The following is a 26103-nucleotide window of genomic DNA, read 5'->3' on the forward strand; positions in this document are numbered from 1 at the left end:
GCTTGTGATTTACAGTTAGAAATCTTGATTTTAAACTCCAACACCCATTATTACTACTTGGGTATTTATGTACCACACTTTCAACTTTATTTAGTTTCGGCTCATCCATCTATAGAACAGAGACATCAATTTTCCACAGAAGAGTGTCATAAGAATTAAATGAGATAGTATATATTAATATGTCCAGTACCTACAAAAAAATTTAGAGATTCTTCTGTCCTTATCCTTACTTTTAATCGCTTGAAGGAAAACTTTCTGAGGTAGCTGTTATATAATAAAGAATTTGGTTTTTTTTGTCCTAGGTTCTTGGGGTGAAGATAAGCCTTTGGAATTTCCCAATCATTAGGAATGTCTTTGCTTTTTGTTTTTGTTCTTAACATATACAAAGTGACATTTGGCTTTTTTCCCTTTGTTTGTTTATTGATTTATTGATTTTTAATTGAAATATAGTAGACATACAATATTGTATTAGCTTCAGGTGTACACCATGGTGATCTGGCAGTTATGTACAATAAGAAATGCTCACCATGATAAAAATAGTTACTTTCTGTCACCATGCAAAGTATAGTCAATTCACCTATGATAAAGGAGGCAATAGTATTCAACGGGGAAGAACAAAGTTGGAGGAATTACAATTTCAGATTTCAAGATACATTACAAAGCTGTAGTAATCAAAACAGCATGGTAATCACACAACAATAGATACACAGATAAATGGAACATAATAGAGAGCCCAGAAATAAACTCCTACTTTTCTGGTCAATTAATCTGTGGCAAAGAAGGCAAGAATATACAATGGGAAAAAGACAGTCTCTTCAATAAATGGTGTTGGGCAACCTGGACAGCATCTGTAAGAGTAAAACTGGACCATTTTCTTACTCCACACACAAAAATAAAACCAAAATAGATTAAAGACCTAAATGTGACATCTGAAATCATAAAACTCCCAGAAGAAAACATAGGCAGCAATCTTTTTGACATCAGCCATTGAAACATTTTTCTGGCTCTGTCTCCTTGGGCAAGGGAAACAAAATCAAAACTAAACAATTAAGACTATATCAAACTAAAAAGCTTTTGCACAGGAAGAAAGCCTTAACAAAATGATAGGGGTGCCTTTGTTACTCACTGTGGGCCCTGAGGGGCTATGCTAATGAGCTGATTCATAGGGAGTTCCTACGGAATTTCAAGATGGAGGCTGGCCATTCTGGAAAGATCTACCATGTGATTAGAGGATTGAGGCTTTGAGCCACATTATGAGCTTTTTGTAGAGGGGAGAGGGGCTGAAGATTGAGTTCAGTCATGTGGCCAATGAGTCAATCTATCATTTATCATAAGTAACAGTAAAAACTCTGCACACTGAAGTTGTCAGAGAATGAGCTCTACCATCAGATGCCAGACCTCAAATCCCAGATCTGGCACTCAGTTATCTCTGTGGCCTTTACCTCAGTTTCCTGATCCATTAGATGGGGATGATATAATAAGAGCACAGGTCTCACAGACTGCTATGAAGTTGAAATGAGTTAGTATACATGGAAGTATAATGTACCTTGTCCATAAGGAAGAACAAATCAATGTCTCTTACTATCACTACCAGTATTAGTATTACTCTGCTACATGGGCCCCTGCTTTAGTTAAGTAGATTATTGTGCCTCATGTAACTGGCAGAAAGAGAGACAGTGTTGAAGTGAGATATGCTTTCTGGAACCTAAAGGCAGCTCTGGTTCTGTATGTTTCCAGGGTAGGTGAATAATCATGGAAAACAATGGCATGTAGCACAAAGATAGTGGGAGAGGGATGAATGCTAATATTTGATGGGTGCACAATGTTCCCTCCTGCCCCCCCCCCAAAAAAGGCTAAAATAGTCCAAACTATACTTTCCACTGTCATTACCCAGTAACTACATGTGATTATGTAAATGTAAGACAATTAAAATTAAATACAATTACAAATTCAGTTCCTCAGTCACACTGGCCACATTTCAAGTTCTCCATAGCCACATGTGATTAGTGGCTACTATAATGTATAGAGACAAATAATTTCCATCATCACAGGGGGTTCTATGGGATAGTACTGCTCTAGAACCACCAAAAGTATCTGAAATCAGATGTTTTCAAATATAAACCATAGTTCTTTTATATGTTCTTTTATGTATATTTATACATGTATATACAATTTTATTATATATGTCTGCATATATTTAATTCAAATATAATTAACATACAGTGGTATATTACTTTCAGGTATTCAATATAATGATTCAACAATTCTATGCATTACTCAGTGCTCATTATGATAAGTGTATTCTTTTAAAAAATATATTTATTTATTTATTTATTTATTTATTTTTGGAGACAGAAAGAGTGCACACAAGTGGGGGGAGGGGCAGAAGGAGAGGAGGATGGAGAGAGAGAGAGAGAATCCCAAGCAGACTCCACACCCAGCACAGAGCCTGATGTGAGGCTCGATCTCATAAACCTTAGATCATGACCTGAGCCAAGACCAAGAAAGAGTCTGATGATTAGCCCAATGAACTACCCAGGTGCCCCTGATGAAAAGTATACTCTTAATCCCCTTCACCTGTTCATCCATCTTTTCGCCCACCTTCTTTTTGGCAACCACTGGTTTTATTCTCTATATTGTTTGTCTCTTTCTTGCTTTGTTCAATTATTTTATTTCTCAAATTCCACGTATAAGTAAAAGCATATGGCATTTGTCTTTCTCTGACTGACTCATTTCACTTATTTAGCATTATACCCTCTAGATCCACCCACGTTGTTGCAAATGACAAGACTTCATTCTTCTCTGTGGCTGAGCAACATTCCACTGTGAGATATATATATATATATATATATATATATATATATATATATATATATATCACATCTTTATCCATTCATCTGTGGTATTTTTATTTTTAATTTCTTCAGGAACCTCCACACTATTTTCCACAGTGGCTGCACCAATTTACATTCCTACCAAGAATGCACAAGGGTTCCTTTTGTTCTATATCCTCATCAGCATTGGCTGTGTTTGTGTTCTTGTTTCTGTGTTTTTCATTTTAGCCATTCTGACAGGTGTGAGGTGATATCTTATTGTTGTTTTGATTTGCTCTTCCCTGATGATGAGTAATGTTGAGCATCTTTTTGTGTATCTGTTGACAATCTGGATATCTTCTTTGGAAAAATGTCTATTCATGTCTTCTGCCTATTTTTAATTGGATTGTTGAATTTTTTGAATTAATTTGAATTATTTGATGTATAAATTCTTTATATATTTTGGATATTAACCCTTTATCAGATACATCATTTGCAAATACCTTCCCACATTTAGTAGGTTGCCTTTTTGTTTAGTTGATTGCATCCTTTGCTGTGCAAAATCTCTTTATTTTGGTATAGTCCAAATAGTTTAATTTTGCATTCATTTCCCTTGCCAGAAAAGGCATTTCTAAAATAATGTTTCTATTGATGCTATCAAAGTGGTTACTGCCTACTTTTTCTTCTGGGAATTTTATGGTTTCAGGTCTCACGTTTAGATCTTTAATCTATTTTGAGTTTATTTTTGTGTGTGGCATAAGGAAATGGTCCAATTTCATTCTTTTTCAGGTAGCTGTCCAATTTTTTCCAGTGCTGTTTGTTGAAGAGACTTTTTCCCATTGTATATTCTTGCCTCCTTTGCTATAGATTAATTGATCATAAAAGTGGGGGCTTATTTCTGGGCTGTCTATTCTGTTATATCAATTTATGTGTCTACTCTTGTGCCAGTGTCTTACCATTTTGATTACTACAGCTTTGTAGTACATCTTGAGGTCTGGGATTGTGATATCTCCAGTTTTGTTCTTTTTCAATATTGCTTTGGCTATTCGGGTCTTTTCTAGTTCTATACAAATTTTAGGATTATTTGTTTCAGTTCTGTGAAAAATGTTTGCATTTTGATAGAAATTGCATTAACTCTATAGATTGCTTTGAGTAGTACAGATATTTTAACAATATTGGTTCTCCCAATTCACGAGCATGTAATATTTTTCCATTTGTTTATGTCCTCTTCAATTTCATCGGTGTTTTATGGTTTTTAGCATACAGGACTTTTACCTCCCTGGTTAAACCTATTCCTAGGTATGTTATTCTTTGTGATGCAACTGTAAATGGGATTTTTATCTTTCTGCTACTTCAGAGTGTATAGAAATGCCAAGATGTCTGTATATTGTTTTTATATCCTGGGATTTTTACTGAATTAATTTATCAGTTCAAGTAATTTTTGTTGGAGTTTTTAGGGCTTTCTAGTTATAGAATTATGTCACCTGCAAATAGTGAAAGTTTTACTTCTTCCTTACCAATTTAGATGCCTTTTATTTCTTTTTCTTGTCCTATTGCTATGGCTAAGACTGTCAATACTATGTTGAATAAAAGTAGTGAGAGTGGATATTCTTGTCTTATTTTGATCTTAGAGGAAAAGCTCTCAGTTTTTCAGCATTGAGTAGGATATTAGCTGTGGATTTTTCATATATAGCCTTTATTAAATTGAGTTATGTTCCCTCTATCCTACTTTTTTGATAGTTTTTATTATGAATATCTGTTGTACTTTGTCAAACACTTTTTCTGCATCTAGTAAGATGATCATATGGTTTCCTTTCTCTTATTAATGTAACCTATCATGTTGATTGATTTGCAAATATTGAACCACCCTTGTATAATTGTAAATCCCACTTGATCATGGTGAATGATTTTTTATTTTAATTTATTTATTTACTTATTTTAAAGATTTTTATTTATTTATTCATGAGAAACACACACACAGAGAGAGAGGCAGAGACACAGAGAGAGAGAGGCAGGCTCCATGCAGGGAGCCCGATGTGGGACTTGACTCTGGAACACCAGGGCCATGTCCTGGGCCAAAGGCAGGTGCTTAACTGCTGAACCACCCAGGCATCCTGGTGAATGATTTTTTTAAATATACTGTTGGATTTGGTTTGTTAGTATTTTGTTGAGGATTTTTGCATCTATGTTCATCAGAGATATTGGACTATAGTTTTATCTTATTTTTTTAATGTTTATCTGGTTTTGGTATCAGGGTAATGCTGGCCTCATGGAATTAATTTGGAAGCTTTCCTTCTTCTCTTCTAATTTTTGGAATAGTTTGAGAAGAATCAGTATTAACTCCTTTTTACATGTTTGGTTCAATTTACCTGTGAAGTCATCTGTTCCTGGACTTTTGTTTGTTGAGTTCTTGATTACTGATTCAATTTTATTGCTAGTACACAGTCTGTCCAAATTTTCTATTATTCCTGATTTTGTTTTGGAAAGTTAAATGTTCCAGGAATTTATCTACTTCTTCTAGGTTGTCCAAACATTGGCATGCAAGTTTTCATGCATAATATATAATCCTTTGTCTTTCTGTGGAGGTGGTTGCTATTTCTCCTTTTTTGTTTCTGCCCTTATTTACTTGAGTCTTCTCTCTCTCTCTTTCTCTTTGATGAGTCTCGCTAATGGTTTATCAATTTTATAGATCGTTTCAAAGAACCGGTTCCTGGTTTCACTAATCTTTTTTCTCTCTCTCTTTTTGTTTTTTAGACTTTATTTCACTTATTTCTGTTCTGATGTGATTTTAATCTTTTCTGATTTTGTTGATACTTATTTTGTGCCCTAACATGTGATTTATTCTGGAGAATATTCCATGTGCACTTCAAAAGACTATGTATTCTTCTATTTTTAGATGGAATGTTCTGAATATATCTCTTAGATCTTTCTAGTCCAAAGTGTTATTCAAAGCCATTGTTTCTTTGTTGATTTTCTGTCTGATGATCCATTCACTGATGTTAAGTGGAGTGTTTTAACATCCCCTACTACTGTTGTATTATTATCAATTTGTTCCTTTGTATCTGTTAACGGTTGTAGTTGGGTGCTCCTATGTTGGATGCAATTGTTGTATCTTCTTGTTGGATCATTCCCTTTATCATTATACAGTTTGCTTCTTTGTCTCTTGTTATAGTCTTTGTTTTAAAGTTGGTTTGGTCTGGTCTGATATAAATATTGCTAACTCAGTTTTCTTTTTGCTTCCATTTGCATGGTAAATGTGTTTCTATCCTTTCACTTTCAATATGAGTGAAATGAATCTCTTGTAGGCAGCATACAGATAAGTCTTGCTTTTTTTTTTTTTTTTAGTATATGTGCTGCTGAAGCGAGCACTATGTCTTGCTTTTTAAACCACTTAATCACCCTAAGTCTTTTGATTAAAGCATTTAGTCCATTTACATTCAAAATAATTATTGATAGGTATGTACTTACTGTCATTTTGTTACTTGTTTTATGGTTATTTTTGTAGTTCCTCTCTGTTCTTGCTCTCTCCTTTGAGGTTTAATAGCTTTCTTTATTGATATGCTTGGATTCCTTTCTCTTTGTTTTTTGCATATCTATTACAGGTTTTTGATTTGTGTTTATCAAGCATAAGGTTGACATATAACATCCTATGCATATAGCAGTCTAAGTTAGCAGTCACTTAACTTTAAACCCATCCTAAAGCCCTAAATTTTTACTCCCCGCCATGTTTTATGAACATGATGTCATAATTTACATCTTTTAATTTTGTGAATCCCTTAACTGATTTTTATAGATATAACTGATTTTACTGCTTTTGTGTTTTAGCCTCTGTATTGTTTTTATAAGTGATTAATCTACTACTTTTATTATGCGTGGATTTACCTGTGAAAACTTTTTTATCCTTTAATAATATTCTTAGTACTTTTCTTTCTACTCAAAGAATTCCCTTTACTGTTTCTTGTAAGACTAGTTTAGTGGTGATGAACTCCTTTAACTTCTGTTTGTCTAGGAAACTCTTTATCTCTCCTTCTATTCTGAACAATAGCCCTAATGGAAGGAATACTTTGGGTTGCAGGTTTTTTCCTTTCTGATTTTGAATATATTCCACCATTCATTTCTGGTCTGCAAAGTTTCTGGTGAAAAATCAGCTGATAGCCTTATGGGGTTTCCCTTGTATGTATGTATGTATGTATGTATGTACGTATGTATGTATTTTCTTTTTTCTTGTTGCTTTTACATTTCTTTCTCACTTTTTTGGTCATTTTAATTTCTATGTATCTTGGCTCGACCTCCTTGGGTAGATTTTTTTTTGGGGGGGGGGGGGCGGTCTCCAAAAAAACCTCCTGGATCTGGACTTCTATTTCCTTCCGCAGATTAGGAAAGTTTTCAGCTTCAAACAAATTGTCTGGCCTGCTTTCCCTCTCTTCTCCTTCTGGGATCCCTATAATGTGAATGTTATTATGCTTGATGATGTTGCTGACTTCTCTTAATCTATTATCGTTTTTATTATTATTATTTTCTTTTTGCTGTTCAGCTTGGTTGCTTTCCATTATTCTGTCTTCCAGCTTGCTGATCTGTTTTTCTGTTTTCCTTAGTCTACTTGTTATTCCCTCTAGTGCATTTTTAATTTTAGCTATTGAGTTCCTCATCTCTGATTGGTTCATTTTTATATTTTCTATCTCTTTGCTGAAGGTCTCACTGAGATCATCTACTCTTTTCTCAAGTCCAGTAAGTATCTTTATGACTATTACTTTGAATCCCTTATCAGACATATTGCTTATTTCCATTTCCTTTAGCTCTTTTGCTATGATTTTGTCCTACTCTTTCATTTGTGACATATTCCTTTGTCTTTTTATTTTCTCTAATTTTCTGTGTTTTTTTTTTTCTTTCTATGAATTAGAAAAGTCAACTATGTCTCCTGATCTTGGACACAGTGGCCTTATGAAGAAGAGGTCCTGTGCTCTTCAGTGCAGACTGTTCACCAGACTCAGATGATTCAGGGGTTTCTCCTATGTGTGTTTTGTGCACCCTCTGTTGTGATTGAAATGCTTTTGCCTTCTGTCCAATCGGCTGCAATTGTCTCCTTTATCTGTTGCAAGCAGGTTGGTCCATGTGCCCTAAGGGACCAGTCTGCAGCTGCCTTGGGCTTGTAATTGGATCAGACCAGATGTCTGTCCTTAGTGTACCTGTTGGGGTTGCAGTGACCACAAACTACAGGTCTGGCTTTTTTTCCCTGACCCCATAAGGTTTTTGTTGGTGGGTGGGCTGGATGAGATCAGATATCTGCTCCCAACCCATTGTTGGAGTTGCAGTTAAATTGGTGTGTGTGGTTATCTTCCCCTCTACCTAGGGCAAGAATCATGTCAGAGTGCTGCTGGTCACTATTGAGGCTGCCTGCAGAATGTCAGATGCCATCTTAGAGGGACTCCCACCAAGTGGGGTGGATTAGTTGGATCAGATCTGCAGGAGAACATGGGGGCAGGGTGTGCAATTAGCAAGTTAGGTGGAAAGTGTTCACACACTGGTTCTGGCAGGTGTCTTATATCTAGGCTGGAGGTTGGGGGGTGGTGAGGAGAAATGGTGCCTGCTAGCTCTTGTTCTTGGAGAAGTTTCAAAAAGATCCCGCCCCATCCAGTGCACATTCTGAGATTAGTAAATAAATACCCTTCCCGTATACCCCAGGTGCTTTTCAAACTGCTGCTTCTATGCTATATTTCCACAGGGTGGTTTGTTATGCTGGATCTTTAAGGATAGGGACTCAGTTTCCTATTGCTCTGTTGTTCCCCCGTTGCTAAGCCTGCTGATTTTTGAAGTACTCAGATTCAAGCCCTACTGTTTGTAAAAACTTGCATAGTTAAGTCCCTCTGGTTCCTAATGCCAAATGTTATGGAGACTCATCTTCCCAGGGCAGATCCCCCATATCTGGGATGCCTGGTGTGTGGTATGCTCCTTGTCTTTCTCATGCTCTTGGTGTCCCTCTGTTCTGTGGTTGGCCTCATAGCAAGTTTGGTTCCTTACCACATCTCTGACCCTCCTACCATTTTCAGTGTGGACTCCTCTCTATGATTAGTTGTAGAGAGTCTGTTCAGACAGTCTTTGGGTTATTTTCTGGGTTGGTTGCAGCTATGATCTAGGTGTATTCACGGGATGAACTGAATTTAGGATCCTCCTACTCTGCCATCTTCCCAGGTTCCTTGCAGAGTTTTTTTTTAAGAGTTTTTTTTTTAAGTTCACTAATTTTCCTCAAAATGTGAGATAAAGAAAATTTAATGAGTACATTTAATAAGGAGAATGACCACCATTATACTCAAATAATGTATAGCTATCTCTCAAACATTTCAATGCCTCTAAGCTTGTGGATCAGGAAAGAAGAAATGTCCAAACTTTTGATATACTGTCTTCCTCTCCTTCAGCCCATGTCTAAATTCCTGGGATACATGTCTTTGAGAACCTGGAGGCCAGCAATTCCAAATAATTCCTAGTATGCACAGATCAGCAATTGTAGAGGTGGAAAGCCATTCCTGAAGCCAGCCCTTAGGCAGAGAGGGGCTGAAGCCCATGAAGTATAGTAGCGGAAGCAAAGGAATGAGTTGGCAGAAGTATGTGTTGGTGGGGTACGTGGTGAGCTCACAGGAAAGGGGAGGACAGGTAACCAAAGAGATTAAAAAAGAAAAGAAATATTGTATGAAGCAGATTACTAGGAAGGAGGCTGAGAAGCATGGTGGGATGGGATGTGGCCAGCTTGCAGGGAGAGATGCCAGGCAGAGCTAGAGAGGAGAAGAGCTAGAAGCTGATGGAAGAGGCATGGGGTCTGATGCCAAGGGGTCACAGAGGATGCAGGTACTAGGGCTTGACTGCTGATAGTAGAAGTAGGACTTCAATGATAATGTAATTTTCTTAAGAAGTTATTTCATAATTGTTATATTATTATCAAACCCTTAAAACATTATGCTATGCAACAAGTAAACTCAGAAAAAGCATTCAATTAGGATCTGCACCTGGATTTACCATTAAATGCTACATTACATGTTTAGCTTTATCACCCCACACCCCGCCCAAACCTCAACTTCTTCGTCCATTCAATTAAGAAATGGACAAAGCTATTCCTGAGGCTCTTTCACCTTCATCATGCTGAAATACGAGGGCTGGGCCAAGGTCATTGCTGTGGAGATAGACTGAGTCCTTTAAGATATTCAATTCCAAGTTCAGCAGTTTTCTGTCAGCCCATTTAAATTATCACAAACTCCAAAATGACAAATCCACAGATACAGAGGATTCTGCACTAACTTTCTTTTCCTTTCTTTTGCTTTTCCCTTCAGGCTCAGTTTATTTTCTAACCAGCATCAACTACAAACACAGTCAAACCTTTCAGGAGATGCTCAAATCCACTACTGAAAGCTGTCAGTACATTTTACAAACAAGGCTGAACTCTGTCTTATACATGTACTGATGGGCCAAGGAAGAGGATCAAGAAAGCCAGCATGTGCTCACAGTGAGTCTCTGGGAGACCATGGTCTGATGCAGCATCCTCCAGGGAACCTAGGTGTACATCAAAACAAAACAAAGCCCACACTGCAAAAGTCATTGCAGTGTCTGTAGTATGAAAACTCAATGATGTGGAAACAATCAGGCACATGTAGAAATATTCCTAGTGAAAATCTATCACTATCCCCACTCCAAATACCTGCACCTCATATGTTGTCCCTGTGATGCAGAGTGGGGTACACTGGGGTGAAGTCTGGAGTCTTGGTGTCACTTGACATCATCCAAATCATGTAACAGATAGAAAATGACTAACTTCTGAGCCTCAATTCTGTAATCTCTCAACTGAGGTTAGGACATCTCCTACATAGCACTTTTGTGAGGAATAAATGGGTTACCTTTGTAAATGGTAAAATTAGTGGAAAAGTTATTCAAATATAAATCATTAGAGTTATACAACTTTACTAATCCTTAAAGTGTATTGAGATAATGTAGTGAGAATAACATATTAGCTAACTACAGCATTGTCAATGGTTTGCTTGTAAGATGAATCTGTCATTACAGATCTCTAAGCGTCCAAGGACTTGAATCTAATATACTTGAACTATTGGAAACAAGATGTTTGTCAGGGTAGGGGTGCTAAAAAATGTTGGTATAAGTAGTCAGGAACTGCAAAGGGCAATGAAGCCATGGCGTGGGGTCGGGGAAGAGAAGAGGAGGAAGATGACACAGGGAGCATCTGTATTTATTCCCAGGGTATGTGGGAGGTGGCTGTTAAAATACATTTTCCACCTCATAATTTGGTCTTGACCAGCACTAATGAACTTGGTGATCTAGCTCAGATTTTCAAGTTGTGTTGGAAATCACAACTTGAAGAGCAAGCCTCCTCTTGCTGCTTACAGTAAACTGTGAGAGTGACAGATTGAAGGAAGAACTGCTGTATAAATAGGAGCCAAGATTTGATGATTTTGAAAATTCTCAGCATCTCTAGATAGCAAAAGATGCTAAAATTAAGAAATGACTTCCAGGTAGTCAGGAAAATGTGGTCTAGAGATAAAGCTAAATGAGACAGCATTACCCTTGGTGAGGACTTCAAAACGATAAAAGGATCAGACCCTTAGTGGGTCCCACCCAGGGGCTGCTAAAAAGAGTAAGGGCCCTACACACATATTGTCCCAATGGAACAACAGGGCCTCTGGGAAGTGGGAGGGCTTTGTCTCTGTCTTCTCAACGGGGCCCAAAGTTATTTTCTCCAAGAGATTTCAGAGTGGGACTTTTTTTCTAGTACAACAAATCCCAGTAAGATTCCCAGAAGTCTCTCAGAGTTTTTGAGAAAAATCTATCAGTAGAAATACCGTTATTTTGGGTTGAAAGGAGTGGAGACAGTAAAAACACAAAGAGGCCAATAGACCCAAGCAAACTAGTTGGGTGCAAACATATGCTGGATTTCATGAAAAAGGATGACCCAGAGGGCAGACCAAGCTAAGAAGCTTCTGAAGTGGCTTCCTAAGATCCCTGTATCCCCGTATCCATGTCCTGATGCAATCCCCTCCCCTTGAGTATGGGCTGGATCTGGTGACTTATTTCTAACAAATGGAATATGGACAGTATTATTGCACAATTAGGTTTTAAAAGACTGTGATTTCTATCTTGTTCCCCCCCACAGTCTCTTGCCTTCCTGCTTGCCTGCTCAGATTGTTGTGAGCTGCCCAAACCCTGAAATGCCTCCGGCCGGTACACCCTGAGGAGCAGACTCTCATTCCAACAACTCACCGGGAACCAGACCCAGCCAACAACCACTTGAGTGAGATTGGAGGCAGACTCACTCTTTGTACAGACTTGACTGAAACCTTAGAAAAAAACTCAGAGCCAAAAATCCTAGTGAAACTATGACGGGATCTTGACCCATAGTCACTGAGAGATAGTAAATGTTTAAGGGACTGAGTTTAGGGATAATTTGCTAAGCAACAAAGAATAAAAATGATCAGGGTTATGGATTGAATTATGCTCCCCCATTCATATGTTAAAGTTCCAACCCCCAGTACCCCAGAATGTGACCTTATTTGGATATAGTCATTACAGATATAATTCAGTTATACTTCAGTAGGTGGGTCTAATCCAATCTGACCAGTGTCTTTACATCAAAGGGAAATTTGGACACAGACATGTCTATGGGGGGAAAAGCCATATGAAGATTGGAGTTAGGCTGCCACAAGTGAAGGAACTATATCAGAAGCTGGGTGAGAGGACTGGAACATCCTTTCCTAGCACCTTCAGAGGGAACATGGTTCTGCTGACACCTTGACTGTGGACTTCTAGCCTCCAGAACTATGAGATAATAACCTTCTGCTGTATAAGCCACTCAGCTTGTGGCACTTTGTTACAGCAGTCCTAGCAAACTAATACGGCCAGTAAATGGAGAAGAGGTGTTAAGTCATGTCAAGTAGAAGAGCAACCAAAGAATGATTTGCTCTGATCCCAATAGTCCTTAGAAACACTGACATACCTTCGCTAAATCTAGACAAACAAACAGATAAAAGAACAAACAAAACAATCTGTGTGCACCTAATCAAATGCCATCACCGCAGGCTCTTCTGCTCACAGCAGTTGTGGGGCCACTGCAATGAGTCCCTCATGTGGGCATGCCCCTTGCCTCACAGCCTCCTTCACGCACCTCAGAAAGGTAAATGGGGTGAAGTAACTGGAGGAAAACACACCAGAGCAAAACCTTGAGGCACAGTAAAAAAAAAGAAAGGTGGATGGATATAAGGAGAATCCACATGTATCTCACCTCCTATAAAGATTTGATCCTTAAGCAAATAAGTAGTTTAGAGAGGATTTAATTCTTTTGTGTAAATTAATTTACAGCACAAGTTGACCCATTTGAAGAAGCACAGGGTGAATCACTCAAACAAGAAAAAAATCAGCTTCTAATATACCTCTTACATAAGTTTGGGCTCTATGGAGAAGCACAGGCCAGCCAGGTTCTGAATGCAAATGAGATGTCTCCTAGGGGTCAAGATCTAGCAATTCTCAAACTCGATACATATTCACTGTCAATTAATAAACAAAAAGAAATTGATTATGGAAAATTCAGGGCTGAAAAATAGACATTGTGATTAAAATTCATGCTGACTGCTCTTATCCAGGGCTGGCAAGTCCTGATGGGGGAAAAAAAATCCTTTTTTGTTGACTTTGTTAATACTTGAGAAGAAAGACAGAAGAAATGAATTACATTCCAGTGGTCCACAGAGGCAAGCACTGCTTCCTGAGGCAGCATAATGATCTGCTTCCAGCCCCTGACCTGTCCTCCCTGATGACTGACAGAGAGGGCAGGGAGGAGGGAGCCAGGGCTCTCCAGGACAACGTGTAAGCGTAGGTGCCAGGAATGACTCTGCTCCTAACGGCCTGCTAGAGAAATGTAGGTTATGTGTGGCACATAAAGCTGCACTGAAATATGGTTCAACACTGTTTCTGCCCGATTCTCTGAACAGACTCAGACACATCCTGCCACCAGGGGTTAGTATGAGTAGTGTATAATTTTTAAAAACATCTCATACACACACCAAACAAACACGGAAAGAATATGGAAATGCAATCATGATTAGGAGTGACATTTCTCAAGGTGCACCATTTGCAATATTTTGATTAACTCTCATTTCTGAACATCAAAGCGGCTTCTGTTAATAAACAGCGAACTCCAATTAGACATCTGTGAGCGTGATCTAAAAGGAACCCTTGGCTGACACGTGCGAGTCACCAATTTTTCCACAGTCTGAGCGCCAGCGATCAGCCTGGGTGTGGGGAACCAGGTTTCTGGTGAGGTTATGAGGCATTGGGCACCTATCTCCTGTGAGCATGCCGATCCCTCACTTTCTCCTTGTTGTCATTTCTTTCCTTTCTTGGCATTTCACACAGGCCCCTCACAGTCTGACTCCCTAACCCAGAACTCAGAGTCTAGAGAACAACCATTCTCTGAGGGGAAGCCACCCCCTGATCCTATGAAAAGTATCTAGTCGACAATTTGAAAAGGAAGGAAATTATACTGTGGCAAAAAGAACGTGGATCTTAGAACCAGACAGACCTTGGTTTGCTTTTAAGCCTCATGGGTTACTAATGACATGATCTGGGAAAATTATTTTGGTTTTCTCAGCTAGGTCACTCCATCTATGAATGGGAATCATGAGCATTTGCCCCTTTAGAGTCAGGCCTTATTGAAATGTGATGAGGACACAACAGGAAATCAAAGTGGCAAAACTCCATGCCTTATAGTCCAGTATGGAGAGACTCCTGATGGATGAAAATAATAAAATTATACAGCATATTGGAAGGTGATAAAGACTATGAAGAAAAACAAAGCAGGGCAGAGGATGTGGATGATGTGGGAACACGAGTTGCAATTTTGAATCCAAGGAGATTGCCATTTGCATGTGCTAGGAACTTGCCAGGTGACAGGTGGTTGTTGGGAGGGAGAGGGATCAGCAGGTATGAAGACTCTGAGGCTGGAGTGCTGCTGAGGGCTCTAGGAGAAGGAAAGGGGTCAGCGTGGCTGGAGCAGAGGGAAGGAGGATGAGAAGCTAGAGGAAGACAAAGGGATAGCTAAAGGTGGGAGGGTTTGAATGTGTGCCAGGTCCTGTAGTTCAAGGTATAGGCTTGGGTTCTTATGGTGAACAAATGGAAAACCATTAGCATGTTTGGAACCAAGAAGTGGCATTATCACTAAGGATGCAGTGAACTAAAAGAAGATGAAGATCAAGAAGAAGATGAAGAGGGGGAGGGGGGAGAGAAGGGGGATGAGGAGGAAGAACGAAAGGGGAAGGGAAAAAGAAATGCAATAAAGTACTGAGCACACCTAAGGACTTAAAACCCTCCTCACATTCCCCTGAGAATCACACTCATCTTTCTTTCTCTCTCCCCTTGCCCCAAGATTGTGTGATTTATGCATACAATTTTGGTTGGCAATTTTTCTGCGGTCTGAAGTAATGGCATGAAACTTAAATAATAGGAAGGAAGTCTAGAAGCAAAGCATATTGTTTTGTTAGAGATTCTGATGATTTCTGTGGGTGATTTTTGCCTTTCTGGGGCAAAGACAAGGATGGGGTTGAGAAAGTACTTTGTCCATTTGGTAAGAAATTAATTCTGCAATCTCATGATCTCATAGTCATTACATTAATCTGTGTCTGTTTTTCTTTTTACTAACTTCTGCTAAGGGGACAAAGGTCAAAAGAGAGACAGGGATTCAAGAGAAGCAAGCTCATCCCCTTACAAGATTCGAGGCAGTGGGCCAACTCTGCTGGGTTATTAAAATGTCTCCTGAGGGAGAAATGAATGGGTGAAACAGTGCTGAGAGACCTCTCAAGTGCCACATTGTCTCAAGACTTTTTCGCTCCCAAGCCAGTATCTTTCCACATAGCCCTTTAGTCCTTAGCTGAGGGAATGGCTCCATGTTCTAGTTCAAGCCAGAACTCTGGGAATCAAAGACCCCTCACCCATAAGTGGTGATCGAGTGTTGTCCGTTCCACTGGTCAAGTACCTCCCTGAGCCTCTGCACTTCTAGTGTTGCTGTGATCGCTCAGGACATCAGTTCTTTTACCTCCCCCCTCATTTCTTGCCACATCTTCTGAACCATCCACCGATTTACTAAAACCTTGATTAGGTCCCTTCCCTATTCAAAATTCTCCAATGTCTCCTCATTGCCCAAAGCCCTTAGATTTACACATTATACCGTGATCTGGCTACTGAACCTCTCCAGCATTCTTTCTTAATACCTGCCTTCTTGCTTCCTCCTTTCCTCAGCCAAAATGCACCTTATACTCCAGCCATTTTGAGCTGGTTGTTCTCTTAAAATGCACCAAACTGCTTTAAGCAAATCCTTTATTTAATCTGGCCTATTTGCCTGGAGTGCCAATTCCACAGTGACCACATGCCTCTCAGACCTGCAGTTACAGGGAGCAGAGTGGACCAACAGTCTCCACTGCTGAGCTCTGACAGTTCCCCCTTGCCCTCCCTTCTACCCCATGGCTCTGCCCAGACCTTGACAGAGGGCAGCCCAGATGTTAAAGCAGATCCTTTCCTGGAAGGCAGGCAGTTCTTCTGAGACCAACTTTAGTCAGTCTTCCAAGGACCATTCAGTGGTTTAGGATACTTCCACCCAACTTTCCTTCCCTCTTTCCCTTACTCAGGGCCAGCCATGTGGTCTGACAGCTTTCCCAGTTTCTCCTGTACCACATTACACTTTGTCTCTCAGATCTTTGCCTTAATGATGTGCTTGCACATTTCATCCTCTTTTAGCAGCTGCTTCTCAGAGGACCCATCCCAGGCTCCTGCAGTGACCATCTGGTGAAAGCCTCCTCTTAATCTGACATGTTTCTCCTCCATCTTATGACTCCTAGGTAAAATGACACATCATAAGTTATAACCGTATATTACCTATTGTAACTAATAAAAGCACTATTAATGTTAAAGATGTAAATATTCAAACATCTCCCCTGTATCCTATCTGAAATACCACCACGTCTCCTATCACATTGCATTTGCTCATGATAGTGATGGTGTCTTACACAACATGGCTGAGCACTGCGGCTGGCTCACGACCAAAACGGTTCATCAGTGACTAGAAAAGTGCTTAGCACATAGTACATGCTCAATAAGCACATGTTGAGGGTATGAATGAATGATGACTAAATGAGAGAATGCATGAATGAATGGCACACAAGCCTGGGGGAGGGGTAGTAACCAAAGGCCATAGAGAATCACAAGGGAGAAAATGAAAATGTTTCCTTTCCTTGAAGAAGTAATGATGAATGAGCAAATTCTAACAGATAATGATTGTTAAAAAAAGATATCAAATTGTCCTACTGATACTTTAAGTAAAAGGATAATTACAAATCAAGTATTTGAAATATTGTAATTGCATGTTGGCCTGTGTTAGTAGTTGGGCTGTCATTGGTTGTTACATGGTAGAAGATGCACTGGGATTGGATATAGCCTGAATGTTCAAGAAAGGTGGGCAATTTGCTGTGGGGAGCACACAACCTTATCTCTGAAGGAGAAAGATATAAATGTGCAGAAGAGATCTGAGAGAAAGTCACCACTCCTATTCTAAACTGTGTTGTCAAGACCAAGGTACTCTTCATGGAACAAGGTAGTCCTCTAGCTTCCCCATACCAGTCAGTCTTTCAATTAGGGAGTTACTATATTTTAAGAAATATTAATTAATCCCTGATGCATCTGCACTTATAATTTCTCATTTAAGAAATGAAAGCTAATAAAGTTTAAAAACTTGGATTCAGGGGTGCCTGGGTGGCTCAGTGGTTGAACATCTGCCTTTGGCTCAGGGCATGATCCCAGGGTCCTGGGATCAAGTTCCACACTGGGCTCCCCACAGGGAGCCTGCTTTCTCCCTCTGCCGGTGTCCCTACCACTCTCTGTTTGTCTTTCATGAATAAATAAATAAAATATTTAAAAAGATTAAAAAAATAAATAAAAATAAAAACTTGGATTCAGATCCTGGGTTTCCCTTTTGCTACCTATGTGACATTGACCAGGGACATAACCTCCCAGAACATTAATCTCCTATAAAAGGAGAATACTAGTAAAACTTCCCAGTGTTTTTGAGGGTTGAATGACATAATAAATGTGTGCACCATAAAACCAGTGTGTGAAACACAACTGCTGCTCAGTAAATGCTGGCTAAATTGACAGCCAGAGTATGGTGGCAACTAATGCATTTTAAATATCTGAGATGAATTTACAACTTGGCATTTCTCCAAAATTGAAATCTACTTGGAAAGGTTTCTCATAATAACCCTCTCCTACTCCTGTGAACCCACTCATTCTTTCAGGCTGTATTCCCATCTCCAGTTCTGAGGAGGGCTCCTCTTTTGCAGGGTCTGAGAAATTTCTCCAGTATGGTTCCCACTCTTTAGGTCACCTGGCCCCCAGGCAAGCTGCTGCTGCTACTGCCACTTTTTAGAGAGTTTAGTCCCCATCAGTCTTACAGTCCAGCCCTCCATGAACACATGCACTTGTGAAACTTGCTTTCTCTGTCTTGTTCTTACTCGGCACCACCCCCATCCCTATTCCTACTCTTAAATTCTCATGTCTGCTCCCTAGTCCACTTACTAACACCTGTCTCCTGGAAAGGACCAGATAAACTATTTACATTAGAGATCTTTCAACAAATTGAACTAATATTTATATCAGATAAGTCTCCTCATGCTAAATGTATCACCAACCAGCACAGGTGGCCACACACTTTGCTGATGTCCAAGGGGAGCCCAGATGATCACTCCTTGACTTTAACTATAGAGAAGCATGGTGACTATAAAATATGTCCACAAACTCTTTTTCAGTCTTCCTTTCAAAAGAAGAGGCCTAATTTCCACCCCAAGCCCCATTGAGTATGGCTGGACCTGACTGGTTTCTAGAAAAAAAGTATAGTTAATGGCATGTGACTTTAGAGACTTGGTTGCACATGATATTGTGTCTCCCACCTCACTCTTCTTGGATTTCTCACTCTGGAAGAATTTAGCTGCCATCTCATGAGGAGAAAGCCCCGTGGTGAGGAACACAGGCCTCTTGCCAATAGCCACCTGAGTATGCCATCTTGAAAGCAGACTTTTCAGCTTCAGTCATGCCTGTGGATGACTGCAGCCCCAGGCTATGTCTTGGTATTTTTCCTGATTCACAGAATCAGTGAGATAGCAAATATTTGTCATTTAAGCTACTTGGCTTTGGGGAAATTTCTTACAGAATAGTAGGTAGTTAAAACAGAGGAAACCTGAACATTCTGCTGTTTTGGAGTTATAAGTAATAGGTGGTACACTGTGCTTCAAGGTAGCTGCTAAATCTCTTGTGTCATCACAGAAAAACAGGGCCTGAAAATGATAAAAAGTTCTAAAGCCATGGTCGACTTTCATCCTAAGGTAAGAATGTCTATCAGGTAGTTTTAAGGACCAAAATAATGGCACCTTACATTCATACAGCATTTCATGCCTGGTGTCATTTGATCCACACAATAATCCCATTGGGAAAGTAGGAAAATTATTATGTCACATTTTGTAGATGACTTAAAGTGAACTGCTTAAAGTTTCATAGAACAGAAGTGATATGGATGGCATGAGAATTCAGGACCCCTGAATTTCAATCTAACATAATTTCTTCTATATTACACTCTTGGCATGAATCCATTCCTACGCCAATGACTGCAGTAGTTAATACAGGAAAGAAAAGAAAGAAATACGTACCGATTATTCATTCTATGCCAAGAAGTACACCAGGTATTTCACATACTTTATTTCATTTAATCATTATATCCAATGGCACAGCTCTTGTTAACAACAGTTTTCAGATGAGGACACTTGAAAATGAGGGAAATTAACAAGAGCATAGCCAATGGTCATTTCTGCCCTTCGAGGGTGTAGGTATTACAGGTGTCACATATATCAAAGCCACTACTGTTCCATCTTAGTATTTGTCCCTAAATTCCTCATAGTTACAACCTGACATGATAAAAGGCGGGATAATCCCTAAGTAATTTTGTCACCTTCAAGGTGTTTATATTTGGGTAAAAAGCAAGGAGAGAGCATACTTCAGCGATGACTGCAACCAAACCGCCAACTTTTGCTTCTGCCTTGCACAATTACAAACCCACCACTGTCTTTTAAAACAAATGGAAATTCACTAAACAAACTAATCTAGATTTTGGAACTACATCAGTGAGAACACTAGACATAAATTTCTGCCTTCACAGAGCTCACTTGAAAGTATGAAACAATCATAAATACACCACAATCTTCGGGAAAGGCCCCTCTGTCTCATGCCACTCCCTCATCTACCCCAGGGGAGTTATCAATAGCATTTGCCAGGGGAAAAAAAAATAGCATTTGCCAATCTTTTTATTGGTTCTTCATCAACCACTTCTCAAATACTTCGTAGTCACCATCTCCGATATCCCCTGCAGCCTTCAAGATCAACAGAGACAACAGTAGCAGAGTTAACATGAGAGTTTGCCTTGGCAGAGCACCATGGCTTTATGGTAACCTTATTGGATTCTCATAACCCCAGGAGATGTGCATGGTGTCCCCATTCTACAGATTAAGAAACCGAGTTCTAGAGAGGTTAAGATATTTTACAGACATCATATAATTAGTGAGTTATTTGACAACTAGTACCTGTCAGAGCCCGTGTTCTCTCCTAGAAGGTATACAGCCTCTCCTCCAGATGATCGGTCCTTCCTCACTGATAAGATTGAACTCATGCAGCTGAAATTTCCCCTGCCTCCTTCTCTCCAATGAATAATGTACCTATGATCCCTCTGTTCTTCCTTCAGTCTTAGAGTGCGGGTCCTTTCTTCTACCGGAGAGTAGAATCTTATCTTTCAAGCCTTGAGCTCTCTGCTCCTATCTTCTCTAGGTTCTCTTACATTCTATGCAAAGTTAAGTCATCCGGTGAATATTCCCTCCTCTTCCCTTCCTCATCTCTCACTCACCCTTCAACATGCCAGTCTATCTTCTCTCCTGACTGCTCCACACACTACCTTCACTAAGGTTTTCGAAACAGTGCACTTCCAGACTTACGCAGATAGCACTTGGCCTGTATCTTACTGGATTTCACTGCTGCTTTGACTGCCCATTATCCCCTCCTTCTTTAAAATCTGTCCAGTGTTGAGATGCTAGCCACATGATTCCCCTACTTTTATAACTATTCCTTTTTTAAAAAAATTTTTTTAACTATTCCTTTTTGATCTCCTTCATATAATTTCTTTCACCCACACTTAAATTTTGTCATTTTCCAAGGTTTCATCCTTGCTTGCCTCTCTTTAATTCCATATCCTCTTTTTATTCAATAGCACCTTTGCTCATCGTTTGAATAAGCACCTCTATGAGGATTCATAAATTTCTATTTCCACTCCTAACTGATTTTGTAACTCCCTCCCATCTAAACTCTTATATCTGATTTTTATTGGAAAATCTTTTTATAATGCTGCACAGACATCTCAAACTTAACATGAATAAAAGTGAACTCATGATTTTCCTCTCTCTCTCAACTCAGTGTTTCCTCCTTTATTCAAGTGATGCCACCAATCCATGCAGCTTGAGTCTGAAGTCCAGATCATCGTACAGAGCCCACCTCACACATCCATCACTCACTGCATAGTGCGATTCATGTCTTAGATGACTCCCTTAGCCCTTCTTCCACCCAGGGCTTCAACTACCTTCCCAGTTCAGAAGCTCAGCACCTATTGTTGTCTCTGTTTCTAGGCTTTTACAATCTGCTGCCAGAGTGATATTTTTAAAGTCCTTCAGTGTGACTCCATTACCTATAGGATAAGTATTATCTGTCTCTCTCCTCCTCATTCTCTTTAATGACACAGAGGACCACGTATTGTAGCTCCTATCTCCTGCTAATGTCTCAGGCTTATTTCTCTCTCTCTCTTCACTGCAGACTCTTTTCTAAAGGTATAAATCAGCCTTTTCTAATGGTAGTGTCACACCTTAGACCAACATCCTTAGCTTTCTGTACATCTACTCATTAAAAACTCACATCAAACTCCACCTCTTCCAGGGAAGTCTGCTAACACACTGAGCCAGTTGCCCCTCTTGTGCTTCCATAATACTCCCTGCCTTCCCTGACATGGCATTTCCCATTTTAAATTAAAATGATCTGCCTCTGACTGTCTTTAATACTAGAATACAGTTCAGGCTTCCTGTGTGTTGGTCTCTTCTAGGCACTAGAGATATAGCAGGGAACAAGATACAGAAAATCCTCGCTCCTCTGCAACTTTTGTTCTATTTGTGAAAGTGTTAAGTGGATAGATGGCTGGATGAATATATATATATATATATATATATATATATATATATAGAGAGAGAGAGAGAGAGAGAGAGAGAGAGAGAGGTGATAGACGATAGATGATAGATGAGGGAAAGAAAGAAAGAAAGAAAGAAGAAAGAAAGAAAAAGAAAGAAAGAAAGAAAGAAAGAAAGAAAGAAAGAAAGAAAAGAAAAGAAAAGAAAAGAAAAGAAAGAATGGAATGAATGCTAGGTACAGAGTTAAAATAGAGTGATGTGACCGAGAATACCTAGGAGACATTTATGCTTACAGTTGGTTGACAAGAAGGAGCAGTCATGTGGTGGTTTGTAGAAAACACATCAGGAAGAGGTTCCAGCTAGTGTAGGAAACATAAAGTTAAGACAGACAAAAGTTTGCTGTTTGAAAGTCAGAATGAAGGCTGGTCAGCATTCCCAGAGCACAGTGGGCAAGGGGAGGTTGATCTGACCTAGCACAGATTGGTGGATAGAGATCAGATCACACTGGGCTGTGTGAGCCAGCAGGAGGATTGGATTCTCTTCTGAGTTCAATGGGAAAGAAACCTTCCGTGGATTTGCAGTGGAGAAGAATAAAATCTGATTGCATCTGTAAAAGGCCACTTTTGCTGCTGTGTGAGTAATGGTATATAGAAAGGCAAATGTGCCCACAGGAAGTGAGTTAGGAGGCTGATGCAGGGAGTCCAAAAAAGATGGAGACTGGAGGCTTGGATAAGGATGCCAACAGCAGAGATGGAGGAATGAGAAATGCAGAGGTAGCATCACAGGACTGGCTGATAGATCGGACATGGAAATGAGGGGAAGGAAAGGCATCAAGGTTAGCTTGCAGACTTTCACTTTGGGTAACTGGATAAATGGTAGCACTGTTTAGAGATGTGGGGAGCCTAGGGAAGAAGGAGGTACAAGGAAGGAAATCAAGTGTTCTCTTTTTAATCATGTTAAGTTTGAGATGCCCGACTATAGAATCTGGAGTTTGGAGGAAAGGTGAGGGCTGGATTTGATGGTATGTATCAAGTGGATTAGATCTCTTCTGGAAAGTATGCTAATAGAAAACAATACAGCACCAAGGAAGGATCCCCTAAGTTCCTCTGTGACCAACATTTGTACCCTACCTGTTCACAAAGTGATGAAACTATTTCTTTAGAATAATCTTTCATAATCCTGTCAAACTTCGCACTAAAATGTTGAAAGTAAAATAGACAATTTCACAAAGGGAAATTGGATATTTTATGGTAACTTGTTGTCCTGAACAAATTATATAAATAATAATACTTGCAACCACAGATGGTACATTTCCCATGAAAACTCTGCAATAAATCCCTGAGCCGTAGCACCAGCAGAATTTTTGTTTTGCTCATCAATGAGAAAACAAATCATTGTATCTCTCCCTTCAATTTAATCTCAGTATGCAGATAAAACCAAGTATTCTCCAGATGATACTTTAATTTTTTAGTATTCTGGGTATAATTCATTCCCAGGTGGACATCAATTATCTGACACATATGATCTAGAATATTTTCGTTAAAGACATATGGTTCAGTTAACAAAGAAATGGGCTTTCCTTTATACATTTCATGTGTACCTAAAGAAAGAGATTCAGAATGACACTCATTAATAAAACAAGTTTATCTTCCTGAGAAAACTGGAAACCTTTGAAGTCACTCTATTTTTGGTTTTTTAATTTTTTTTTTCAAAGAGGGACAAAATGACTCAGCCTTGATATTTTGGCCTCTCATTTGGCATTTGACCGTTCTGCCTTATATTGTTATTCAGCAGCTTTATTAGTGTGCTGTGGTAGTTCCGTATCTTGCCTACAAAACATATATGCTACAAGGCATGGCCAGGCTGAGCGACATTTCCTAGGATTCCCTTCCCTGACCATGTCTAGCTTTGTCTTTTTACACTCGGAAGGTCAGGGCTCCTATAGCTCATACACATGTCAGATTCTTGAATGGAATTCTTGCATTCTTGGAGAATGCAAAACATTCTCCACTGAGGTTGAAGGTGGTGAGCATTAACTTGTTTCTGTCCACCCTCACAGGTTCCAGCTCATGCTTGGGAATTCAAGCTTGTCCTTGCTTTCCCCCACTTTATATCCATTCCCTTTCCAACATCCTCTCTTGCAAATGTCAGGCTCCAACATCAGATGTAAAGGCTACAGTTTTAGAGGGTGCTTAACTAACTTCCACAATTGTCTAGGGTCAAGTCTCTGTGTGTGTGTGTGTGTGTGTGTGTGTGTGTGTGTGTGAGGGAATGTGTGTATGAGTGTTTGCCTGTGTGTGACTGTGTCTGTGAGAGTGTGTGTGAGACTATGTCTGTGTAAGTGTGTCTATGTGTATGTCTGTGTAACAGCGTATGTCTTTGTGCATCTGTGTGTGTGTATGTCTGCATGTCTGTGTCTCTGAGAGTGTGAGACTCTGTGTGAGAGTGTGAATGTATGTAAGTGTGCACCCCAGTATGAGTATGACTGTGTGTGAGTCTGTGTGTAGTGTGGGTGAGTGTGTATCTGAATGTGAGTGTGTGTAACTGTGTGTCTGAAAGAACGTGTCTGTGTGATAGTGGGAGTCTGTGTGTGAGTGTGTCTATGTGTGAGAGTGTGAATCTAGGTGTTTCTGTGTGAGTGTGTCTATGTGTAAGTGTATGAGAGTGTGAATCTGTCTGGGTATGAGTATGTGTTAGAATGTGTGAGTGTTGTGAGACTATGTCTCTCTGTGAGAGTGTGAATATGTATAAGTATCTCAATGTGAGTATATCTGTGAAAGTGTGAGTCTATGTGTGTGTGAAAGAGCATGTCTGTGTGACAGTGTGAGTGTGTGTGAGAGCATGTCTATGTCTATATGTATGTGAGCATGTATGTGTGGGAGTGTGAGTATGTGTGTGTGTGTGTGTGTGTGTGCATGTGCGTATATGTGTATATGGCAGAGGAGTGTGAATGGAGCAGGAGGCACCAAGAGAAGTGGTTTTGCTTCTCTGACTGAATCTTGGCTGATAGATGTTCATGGTGCTGCTCTTTCTCTCTGCCCCTTTTTCTACTCTGGAGGCTACACCCGCTCTCCAGGCTGTACCTTTCACCATCCAGCGCACTCCAAATCTCCATTTTAGCCCTGGCTTGTATAAGTACCAAACTTGCCTCTAACTACCTATAACACCTTCTCACTTGGATAAAGTAGCATTACTCCAAAAGCACTTGTGTCTAAAACTTAGCTCACTAAGGTGCTTCCAATCTCTATTGGAATTGCTGCCATGCCCAGACAAAGGCAGGCACCTGTGACTCTCCTCTATTGTCCTGTCAACATGGTTATCAGAGGGTTCCTCAGAGTTCCAGAGAACAGGAGGGCCCAGGGGAAAAGTTCAGTGGGTTTGCTGTAGACCCTATATGTCCACTTCTAATAGAGTTGTTTTTATGAAATTCCACATACTACTTGTTTTAAAAAAGGGCTCTTCTATTTAATTTGAGTTCTCATGCATGCCACGTAGCTATGCATCCTCCTCTGCCTTTCTCACTGGGTCCATCTCTGGGATGGCAAGGCCCTTTCCCTCACCCAGTGAGAACACTGGTAAGGAACCAGCCGACTTTGTTCTTACCACAGCCATTGTGGTCATTATGGTATCAACCTTCAGCAAGATTCCTCAGAAAAAAATCAACCACTACCTCCTCAGTGACAAACTCTGGATTTTTTTAGTCCTCTTCCTACTTGACTCTGGGATTTAGTGACTCTGATCTGCACCCTTATTCTCAACAGGTTTTTCTGCCTTGGGTTCTGAAGCACTAATCTGTCCTGCTCTCCTACTTAGAAAAGAAATATTAAATGTGTCATTATGAAAAAAGGTACTGACTTCTCTTCCTCTGTCACCCTGTGTGTACTAAAGCAAAATAGCTACTGGCATCTCCACCTAGTTGCTCCTAATCACAGCCCACCCCAACCTGTTCCCCAGCTCATCTCACCTAAACACATTTCCCTCGTTATTCAGGTCTG

General features: G+C 39.8%; 1 protein-coding gene and 1 long non-coding RNA gene across 5 annotated transcripts in view; one reads left to right on the plus strand and one right to left on the minus strand.

Annotated features, from left to right (window-relative positions):
- Nucleotides 1-13973, plus strand: part of LOC121489385 — a 34724-nt gene extending 20751 nt beyond the window's left edge. For both annotated transcript variants that reach the window (XR_005987340.1, XR_005987339.1), the window contains 2 exons: nt 10133-10305; nt 11962-13973. This is a non-coding gene — a long non-coding RNA (uncharacterized LOC121489385). The remainder of the gene's footprint in view (nt 1-10132; nt 10306-11961) is intronic.
- The window catches only part of ZMAT4 (zinc finger matrin-type 4), a 364991-nt gene that overhangs the window by 39577 nt on the left and 299311 nt on the right, over nt 1-26103 (minus strand). The gene's annotated exons all lie outside the window — the stretch shown is intronic.

The sequence above is a fragment of the Vulpes lagopus genome, chromosome 4 (assembly GCF_018345385.1).
Source record: "Vulpes lagopus strain Blue_001 chromosome 4, ASM1834538v1, whole genome shotgun sequence".
Taxonomy (NCBI): Eukaryota; Metazoa; Chordata; class Mammalia; order Carnivora; family Canidae; genus Vulpes; species Vulpes lagopus.